At 53.6% G+C, this 8,708-nt stretch overlaps 1 non-coding gene across 1 annotated transcript; it reads right to left on the bottom strand.

Annotated features, from left to right (window-relative positions):
* Positions 1–8,333: 8,333 nt before the first annotated feature.
* LOC143262764 (5.8S ribosomal RNA) lies at positions 8,334–8,488 on the bottom strand. The gene has a single exon (XR_013036450.1). It is a non-coding gene; the product is annotated as a 5.8S ribosomal RNA (ribosomal RNA).
* Between the last annotated feature and the right edge of the window lie 220 nt (positions 8,489–8,708).

Below are 8,708 nucleotides of genomic sequence, written 5' to 3'. Positions count from 1 at the left end.
CGGGGGTTATCTCCCGCCCTGGGTGGCCACAGACCGCCACCGCCAGTAGATAGGGACAGTTAGTGTTGTCGTCAAACTGTGGTCTCTGAGAGACGGGCCGTACCTAAGTCCTTGGTGGACCATACCGGCCGCTCTTGCGACTTGTGCCTGATGTTCGGGCTCTACCTTCGTTCACCATCGCATCAGGGGAAGACAGCGTGCTACTCCCACTGCCACCTCGAGTCCAACCCAATCCAGGCACTCTTACGGAGTAGTGTTAAAGTCTTTTATCTCCGCAAGAGGGGCTTCAGCCTGGCCCGAGGGGACGAACCCCGAGGGGTTCGCCCAGCATGCCGTACATCAACGGAGCTGGACGAGTCCACGCTCCGTATGCAGTTTCGTTCTATGTTCGCTTCTTAGTCTTGCTTACGGATCGTGCGAATTTTCGGAACTCCTGAAACAGCTGCTCTGACACCAGGCTGGCTTTGTCGATTGGCCACTGAAATCCTTCTCGAATCGCCGCCTGGCGTAGGTGTTCCCTGTCCTCTACGTAACGCTGACAATCGTAGAGGACGTGGTTTGGAGTTTCCTCCTCCCCACATTCGCACAACTCGTCGTCGACCAGGGCGAACGTCTTGAGCTTCGCACGGAAGTCTCCGTGTCCGCTCAAGAACTGCGCTACATCATGGTCGACTCTGATCCAGCTCGCTGAGAGACGGTCTGATACCTCGCCGAAGTATTGGAAGGTTTCCCTACCCTTCGTCGAGGACGACCATCTCTGCTGCCACATCTCTAAAGTCGCCTCCCTCAGCCTTCTGCGAACTTGGGCTTCGGTGACGACTTCGTCAGCCAATTCGGCCTGACTCACTTGATAGGTTCCATGTTGGAACCCGAGTTTCTTCCTGGCTTTGTACACGCAGCTGAACTCCGCTATCGCCAAGTCCACAGGTATCTCCCCGGCGATCACGGGGATCGCATCAGTGGAGACTGTCCTGTAGGCTTTGACGCAGCCAAGCAGAACATGCCTCTGCGCCCTGGTGAGCACTTTACTCGTCCCAGAGGTAAGGCGGTCTGCCCAGCCCGCGGCAGCATACGTGACGATTGGGACAAACAAGCCGCGGTACAAAGTACGCATCGTCCGATATCCCAATCCCCAGTTCGACTTAGCAATCCTTGCTAGCGCATTAAACGTTCGCAAGGACTTAGCATTCAAATACTCGACATGGGAATGGATACCCAGTCTAGAGTCAAAATGCACGCCAAGGTAACGCACAGAGTCCTTGACGGCAATATTCCGACCTCCTACTTTTATCACAGGTGGCCTCTCTCTGTCGAGAGAGCCTTTTAAGAATACCATCTCGGTCTTGGTCGCAGACAGCGACAATTTCTGCTGGTCGCACCAGCGAGAAATGGTGTCCACAACCAATTGGCCATTGCTTTCTAGACCCTTCCTGCTGTTCGCGAAGATCAAGACAAGAAGGTCGTCTGCATAGGCGATGGGCTCGCAAGCGAGCCCGGCGTTCGATAGGAGCTGTAGAACCTCGTCGAAGACTAAGTTCCAACAGCTCGGACCAAGAATCGATCCCTGTGGGCAGCCCTTAGTGACTTTCTTCCGCACTGCACCGCGATCAGACACCATAGTCACCACGCGGCCGTCGAAGTAGTCGACCACCAATCTAAATAGGTTTTTTGGGCAGCCTCGCTTCCTCAACGCGTTGAGTATGCTTGGCCACCAGACATTATCAAAGGCCGCAGCAATGTCGAAGAGCAGACCCACGACATACTTTTCCTCTCGACCGGACGCAAGCTCCCTCATCTTTACCACGGCATCAGTCGTGGATCGATGCGGCCTGAATCCGTATTGCCGATCGGAGGCGTAGTCGGGGTGCAAAAACAAACTAGCTAATCGCGTAGCGATTAGCTTCTCCAAGACTTTGCCTACGACCGAAAGCAAGCATATTGGTCTGTAGGACTTTATCTCCGTTTCAGGTTTCTCGGGTCCTTTAAGGATGGTAATGATGGACCCGACTTTCCATTCCACGGGAAAGACTCCGTGTGCCAGGCATCCGTTGTAGAGTCGGAGGAGCTCGCGTGAGATTGTATTACACGAACGTTTTAAAATCTCCGGCTCGATCCGATCTAGGCCTGGACACTTGCCGCTCTTCAGTCGGTTGACCGCCGATCTGAGCTCCGAGAGGGTGAAGGGACTGGCGTCCTCACTCTCCGGCTCGATGGCAGCTTCCCTCCTGACTCGCGCATGATCCGGGGAGTCATTCGCGGGGCTATCGTCCGGAATTAACCCCTCCAGCAGCGCGGAAGCGGTGGAGTCCCAGTCTGTGGTGTAACCCTGGGCAGTGTTACGATTTATATTCGAGATGACCGTGCTGGCTGTCATCTTCTGCCTCGTGATCTTATAAATGAGGCCCCAGGGTTCCTTGTTTCCCTGCTCGGTCACGAATGCACGCCAGCTGTGCGACCGAGCAGCTTTGATGGCGGCTTTGTAGGCCTTTCTCTGTTTAAGATACTCGGTCCTCTTGGCCGCCCTCTGCTCCTCTGAACATGCTGCGTTCTGCGAGGCTCGTCTAAGTTTGTAGACTCGCCTCTTTTGCCTCGTCAGGTCGGCCGTCCACCATGGGACGGATTTTGAATGCCACTGCTTGGTTGGCATCGAGGAGTCGCACGCTTGGACGATCATTCTTTCGATCTCCTGTGCTAGATGTTCGACATCCCCCTTATTGTTCAATGGATCGGGGGATATACTCCTCTTACTTTCCTGCAGCGCCTTGTCGAACTCGGGCCATTTTGCGCTTCGGAGTCGGAACCTTGGTAATAATCCGTTCCGGTTGGTGCTGCTGTTGCTACTAATTTCGGCAGCACCGTCCTCGGCGCAAAAACTCAAAGAAAACTCTATGACTCGGTGGTCGCTGGTCGTCAGGTCCTCGCGGACCTTCCAACCTCGCACCTTGTCGCAAATATCAGGTGTCGATAGTGTGACGTCGATGTATGACTGTCCACTAGGGCTGGAAAACGTCGGAGCGTTTCCAGCCTCGTTCAAGACAACCAAGCCATGGCTCACGATAAACTCTTCGAGTTTACGGCCTCTCACGTCCGTCTCCGCGCTGCCCCACTGGGCTGATTTCGCGTTAACGTCGGCAGAGATAATGACTCGGTTATGCTTAAGTGCGGAAAGAGCTCTCTCCAACCGCGCCAGACCTGATTCAACGTCATCGGAGCATTGAAAGTACTGGCTGATCAGGAAGAAGCTCCCAAACGAACCCGAGATGCTGACACAGGACAAATGCGTGTCGCACAAGTTAGAGACTTTGACCACGGTTAGATCCGGGTTTCTGACCGCTATTGCAGCCATCACCGGTTCGCCTGCCGTGATCAGCCTCGTTCTCAAGCCTAGCCCGGGCACAGTACCCCGCCAGCTATATGGCTCTTGTGCAAGCAACACATCTACCCCTCGCCTATGCATCTCAGTCCGGACTTCGTCGGTCACGTTTCGGGCCCGCTGCATGTTATGCTGCATGACCCGTATGACTCTCGAGCGTCGCCGGTCGTTTGTACTATCCATTCAATTCAAATTATTCTTGTCTAACGCGAGACATCTCCAAAACCAGCGCTTCCTGATAGGAGGCGCAGGCCGGGTCTCGCGACTTGTGTTCAAATGGTCGCCCTCTGTCTTTACAGTTGGAGCAGACCGGAGGCTTGCTCTTCCTGTTACAGAGGGCATAGCCGTGCCCTTTTTCGGCACAATGTCCGCAGACATCCTCTTTGAATTTGCAGCGCTTCGCCGTGTGCCCGAAGCGCTGGCACTTATAGCATCGGGTGACCTGTATGAAGTCCCGCACACGACAGGAACTCCACCCGAGGTACACCCGGTCCCCTCTCTGCGCCAGCCGCCGACGAATCTGCGGACTGACGGCCACTACCCAGTTGGCTGTCTCCGGGGTCTTGCCAGCCATGCGACTGACCCGAACACCCGAAGGCACATCCTTCTGGGACGCCTCAGAGAGGTTTTGCCTCCAAAGACTGGAGGCAATTTCCTCCTTGCCCATCCCTTTCGGAATGTCATAAATCAGGACCTCGGGGTCCCGTTTGCTGGGCAAGGAGACGGACAGTCCCGCACTCGCCAGCTTCTTATTGCCTACGAAGGCTTTTAGGTCCTCCTTGCGATCGGTTTCGACGACGATGCCACCGGAGTGGATGCGTCGAACCGATCTGACACGGATCGCCTCCTTCGCAGGTTTTACGATCGACAGAACAGCTCTCTTAGTAGCATCGCTGTTCTGTCCTTTATCCTTTGGCGGGAAGATACGCACCACGTATTGTGTCGGTGGTCTTCTCGCCTCCGGAGTCGCTGACTGGTTGACCTTTGCCACTTGGGCGTAGGTCAACTGCGCGGCATTGGAGACCGTCTTCGGGAGGGTTCCCTTGGACGGCCCAGGTCGCGCCGCACTCATTACGGCAGGACGCGCTTTTAGGTCCGCCCTGACCGCGGCGAGTTGCCCTTCGACGAAGCTGTTTCGTTGAATCAGCTCCTGGACCAACTCGTTGAGTGCTCCGACTTCTGCCAGTATCTTCGACCCGGACTCCTTGTTGACTTTCGACTCGGGTCGAAAGCAAAAGGTCCGTATCTCCGATACTCGCCTGAAGGCTTCGTCTCTCACGAGATCGAGAGGCCGTACCTTGTGCCCGGAAACCGTCCCCTTCGATTTCCTGGCCTGGTTTGCTGCGGCCTTGCCAGTAGGTGCGACTGGCTTGGCACGCTTCGACTTTTTGGTGACGGTTTTCCAACCGCCACCTTCGGGGTCTTCGACACGCACGGGTGCCGGTTGCACCTTCACGAGCGTGTCTTTGACTGATTCGATTTTTCTGGGTTTCTCCTTCCCAGCCTTGCGGCTGGGGGAGTCCCCCGACTTGGGCGCTGTCCCCACGTTACCGGTGTCCGGCGCGCCTTCTTCCGTGGCCTCAGTTTTCACCGAGACCGCTCGCGTGGGTGTCACGCATCTCTCCAAGGTCACACGAGGATTGGCGATGTTTAACACCTTCCCGGACCTTGTCTTTTTCGCAGACGCAGGAGGGCTAACAGCTGCTGCTGTAGCTTCCGCGTCTGTGGCGACGGCTTCACTCCGAGTAGGAGCTGGACCCGCCGACTTCGAACGTTCAATTTGTACTTTCAATTTTTTAGATCCCATATTTAGATCTTTGCCTTCATCCGGTACGCTCCCCGGCCACCACCGACCCACACATTTTGGAACCCGCCATCAGGCTGGGTTAGGGCTACGCACCGGACATAGTCTGCTGACTGGGCCGATTACTCAACCCAGCCCGCGTCCTCGCCCGTCAGAACCCACTCGCCGAAGCGTATGGTCGTTCCAAGCCGATTGACTGGACCAGGGCTGCTTTTCTCGTCCAGCCTCCCATCTAGCCGAAGCAGAGGCCAAAGGTACGTGTTGGGGACGTCTCACCCGCAGGAGAGGGCCCCCTCAGATCCCAGGATCCTCTTTTCCGACGACAAGGGTCGCCACGCACGGCAAACACGCGGGAGACAGCAGTCGGAGAGGCTGCCTCTTCCTCTCCACCACACTTCGTTCGGTTCGCTGCGTTTTGAGAACACGAGCTATCCAGCGGTACCTTTTTCGTGGAGGCTCAAGTGTGGCTAGGGCACGTTTGCCCCTTGCGGCCTGGGTTGCCCAGGTGATTGGTTGCATCCCGATTTCTAGATCCAGCGGCATGCTGCTACGTGGCGCGCTCAGACGACGAAAATGCGGCATTCCGGTCAGACCAGAAAAACCGCATAACGTGACGCGGGGGACTGCAGCCACAAGTGACAACAGTCCCCCGGTAGGGAGTAGTACAGCATATTCAATGCTGTACATGAACACGCCACAGCCCGCTTTACCAGATGAGACTCGCAAACGTCCATTGAAAAGAACGAGCGAGTGCCAGCTATCCTGAGGGAAACTTCGGAGGGAACCAGCTACTAGATGGTTCGATTAGTCTTTCGCCCCTATACCCAGTTCCGACGATCGATTTGCACGTCAGAATCGCTACGGACCTCCATCAGGGTTTCCCCTGACTTCGTCCTGACCAGGCATAGTTCACCATCTTTCGGGTCCCAACGTGTACGCTCTGGGTGCGCCTCTTCTCGCTATGACAACGAGACGCCCCGGGAGTGCGAGGCCGCATCGTGACGCGGCCCATCCTCCCTCGGTCGACGCAAAGGTCAACTTTCACTTTCATTATGCCTTTAGGTTTAATCGAGTCCCAATGACTCGCGCACATGTTAGACTCCTTGGTCCGTGTTTCAAGACGGGTCCTGAAAGTACCCAAAGCAGTAGCGTCGCTGACCGGTAATGTTGTTCAAAAAAGGTTGGCCAGTTCGAGGACACCGCCTGCCAACAGCTGGCTAGGCCCGGAGCCGGCACCAGGTCCGTACCATCCGGGTAATTTACTAACCGAGCTTGCGGCGGGCCTGAACGCAAATACATTCGAAAATGGAGCAAGTTGCGGCCCAATACCGTAAAATAGTGTACCGTCACGCAGCCGGCCGGGCGATCGAGCGTCTGTCGTGTACGCGCGAAGACGACGCCGACAGTCAACAACTCGTGCCGTAGACCGACACGCAACGGGTCGCGACGTTCTACAAGGGGAGAAGTGCACGACTACGTTGCCGGAACATTTGCCGAAGACGGTGTGCCCTCGCATTGGCATCCACGAAGGGAACCATTCGGGGTATCGCACGCCAACGGAAGCCGAGCCTCGTTATCGATGAATCTCCCCATTCGATCTTTTGGGTTTCTCAGGTTTACCCCTGAACGGTTTCACGTACTCTTGAACTCTCTCTTCAAAGTTCTTTTCAACTTTCCCTCACGGTACTTGTTCGCTATCGGTCTCGTGGTCATATTTAGCCTTAGATGGAGTTTACCACCCACTTAGGGCTGCACTCTCAAGCAACCCGACTCTAAGGAGAGGTCCTCCCGAAACGCGTACCGGTCGCTACGGGCCTGGCACCCTCTATGGATAAATGGCCCCATTCAAGATGGACTTGGACGCGGTTGCGACGTTACGGGATAAATTGACCCTCCTGAACACTACATTTCCCAACGGCGGAACTCCGCGGGATTCAGTGCTGGGCTAATTCCTGTTCGCTCGCCGCTACTAAGGAAATCCTGGTTAGTTTCTTTTCCTCCGCTTAGTAATATGCTTAAATTCAGCGGGTAATCTCGCCTACTCTGAGGTCGTCGGAACGTGAAAAAAAATTTTTTCAGAGCTTCCCCCCCCGAAAGCATTTTGCGAAACGTGTACAGAGCAACACAAAAAAAAAAAAAAAATAAAAAAAACACAAAAAACCCTTAAAGCAAAAAAAAAACCGTTTATCGCGCCTCACCAATATATCTTTTATAAAATTCGATATCCTCTCCAAATATAGATCTTCGAAACACTCGCAAGACGATTACAATCGGTATAACTTTAACGTCCGTCCGAAAAGTACTTTCGGGGACTAGACGACCGATTGATCTCGTGCGGTTTCGCTATTCGATCATTTGAAGAGAACAAAAAGATATATGGGGCGACCGACAAACGGTTTTCCCGTAGAACCAGACTCGCGATTGCGTTGACACACACATCATAGCCACACCAATAGAAGAGTTTTAGGACGGTAACCCGGGTGGGGTGTTCTTTACTCAGAATATGTGCAACATCGGATCTATATAGCCATCGATACAATTCGTACACAAATGTGTCGTACGAAGAGAGAGACTTTTTTTCCTCTGGCAACATAACGGTAAGAGACATCCTTCCACACTCATAGGTTCCACTCCCTGGGGCTATGATATATATATACATATAAATTCAAATTCGAAGCAACGGTCACAATTCTACTCTATATTTTTGCGGGTTATGTGTTCTTTCGTTCAATTTCTTTCATGCGTTCGTTCGATCTCTGTACACAGTCTTCACATAGGACAGACTCGTGTAGTACGCTTTCGTGGGTTAAACCCATCTCGTTTCATTTCAGGCGACGTCGGGAGCGCGTTGAAAATGTACCAGTGAAATCTCGATAGTTCTACGGATACGAATCGTCCCGAAAAAGATTTTGTCACCGCTTCGAAGCGGTGTTTCAGACGGGCGGACGTATATAAAACATATACGACACACGACACCGCCTTCCACACTCACGCTAGTTCGAACACGATTTCCATCTCTCTCGAAGACTGTTAGACGTACGTAAAATTTCTCAATATTCATAGGACCGCGACAAACGCCGACGAAGCGCCCATCATTCGCTCGTACGTATATAGGCAACAAGTGCCATCAACGCAAGCAGTTTATAAGTACGTAAACGACCCTCAGCCAGGCGTGGTCCAGGAATTGTATCCGTGGACCGCAATGTGCGTTCGAAATGTCGATGTTCATGTGTCCTGCAGTTCACACGTTGACGCGCAATTAGCTGCGTTCTTCATCGACCCACGAGCCAAGTGATCCACCGTTCAGGGTAATTTTTCCCTTTTATTCTCTCATATATATATAATGTGTATTTGCTATCCACCACATTTTTGTGTTATATTTCGGAACAAGCCGATACCCGAAGAGCTCCAACCAGCGCGCGAAGGAGATTCGGGAGTCGTCGTACAACGACATAATTGTCCCTTAAAGAACGAGATATTTCCGTCGAAACCATATATATATGTACGAGCAAATCCAAAACCACTGTTTTC

The sequence above is a fragment of the Megalopta genalis genome, unplaced genomic scaffold (genome assembly GCF_051020955.1).
Source record: "Megalopta genalis isolate 19385.01 unplaced genomic scaffold, iyMegGena1_principal scaffold0221, whole genome shotgun sequence".
NCBI classification, from domain to species: domain Eukaryota; kingdom Metazoa; phylum Arthropoda; class Insecta; order Hymenoptera; family Halictidae; genus Megalopta; species Megalopta genalis.
This window is presented reverse-complemented; position numbering and strand designations above follow the sequence as displayed.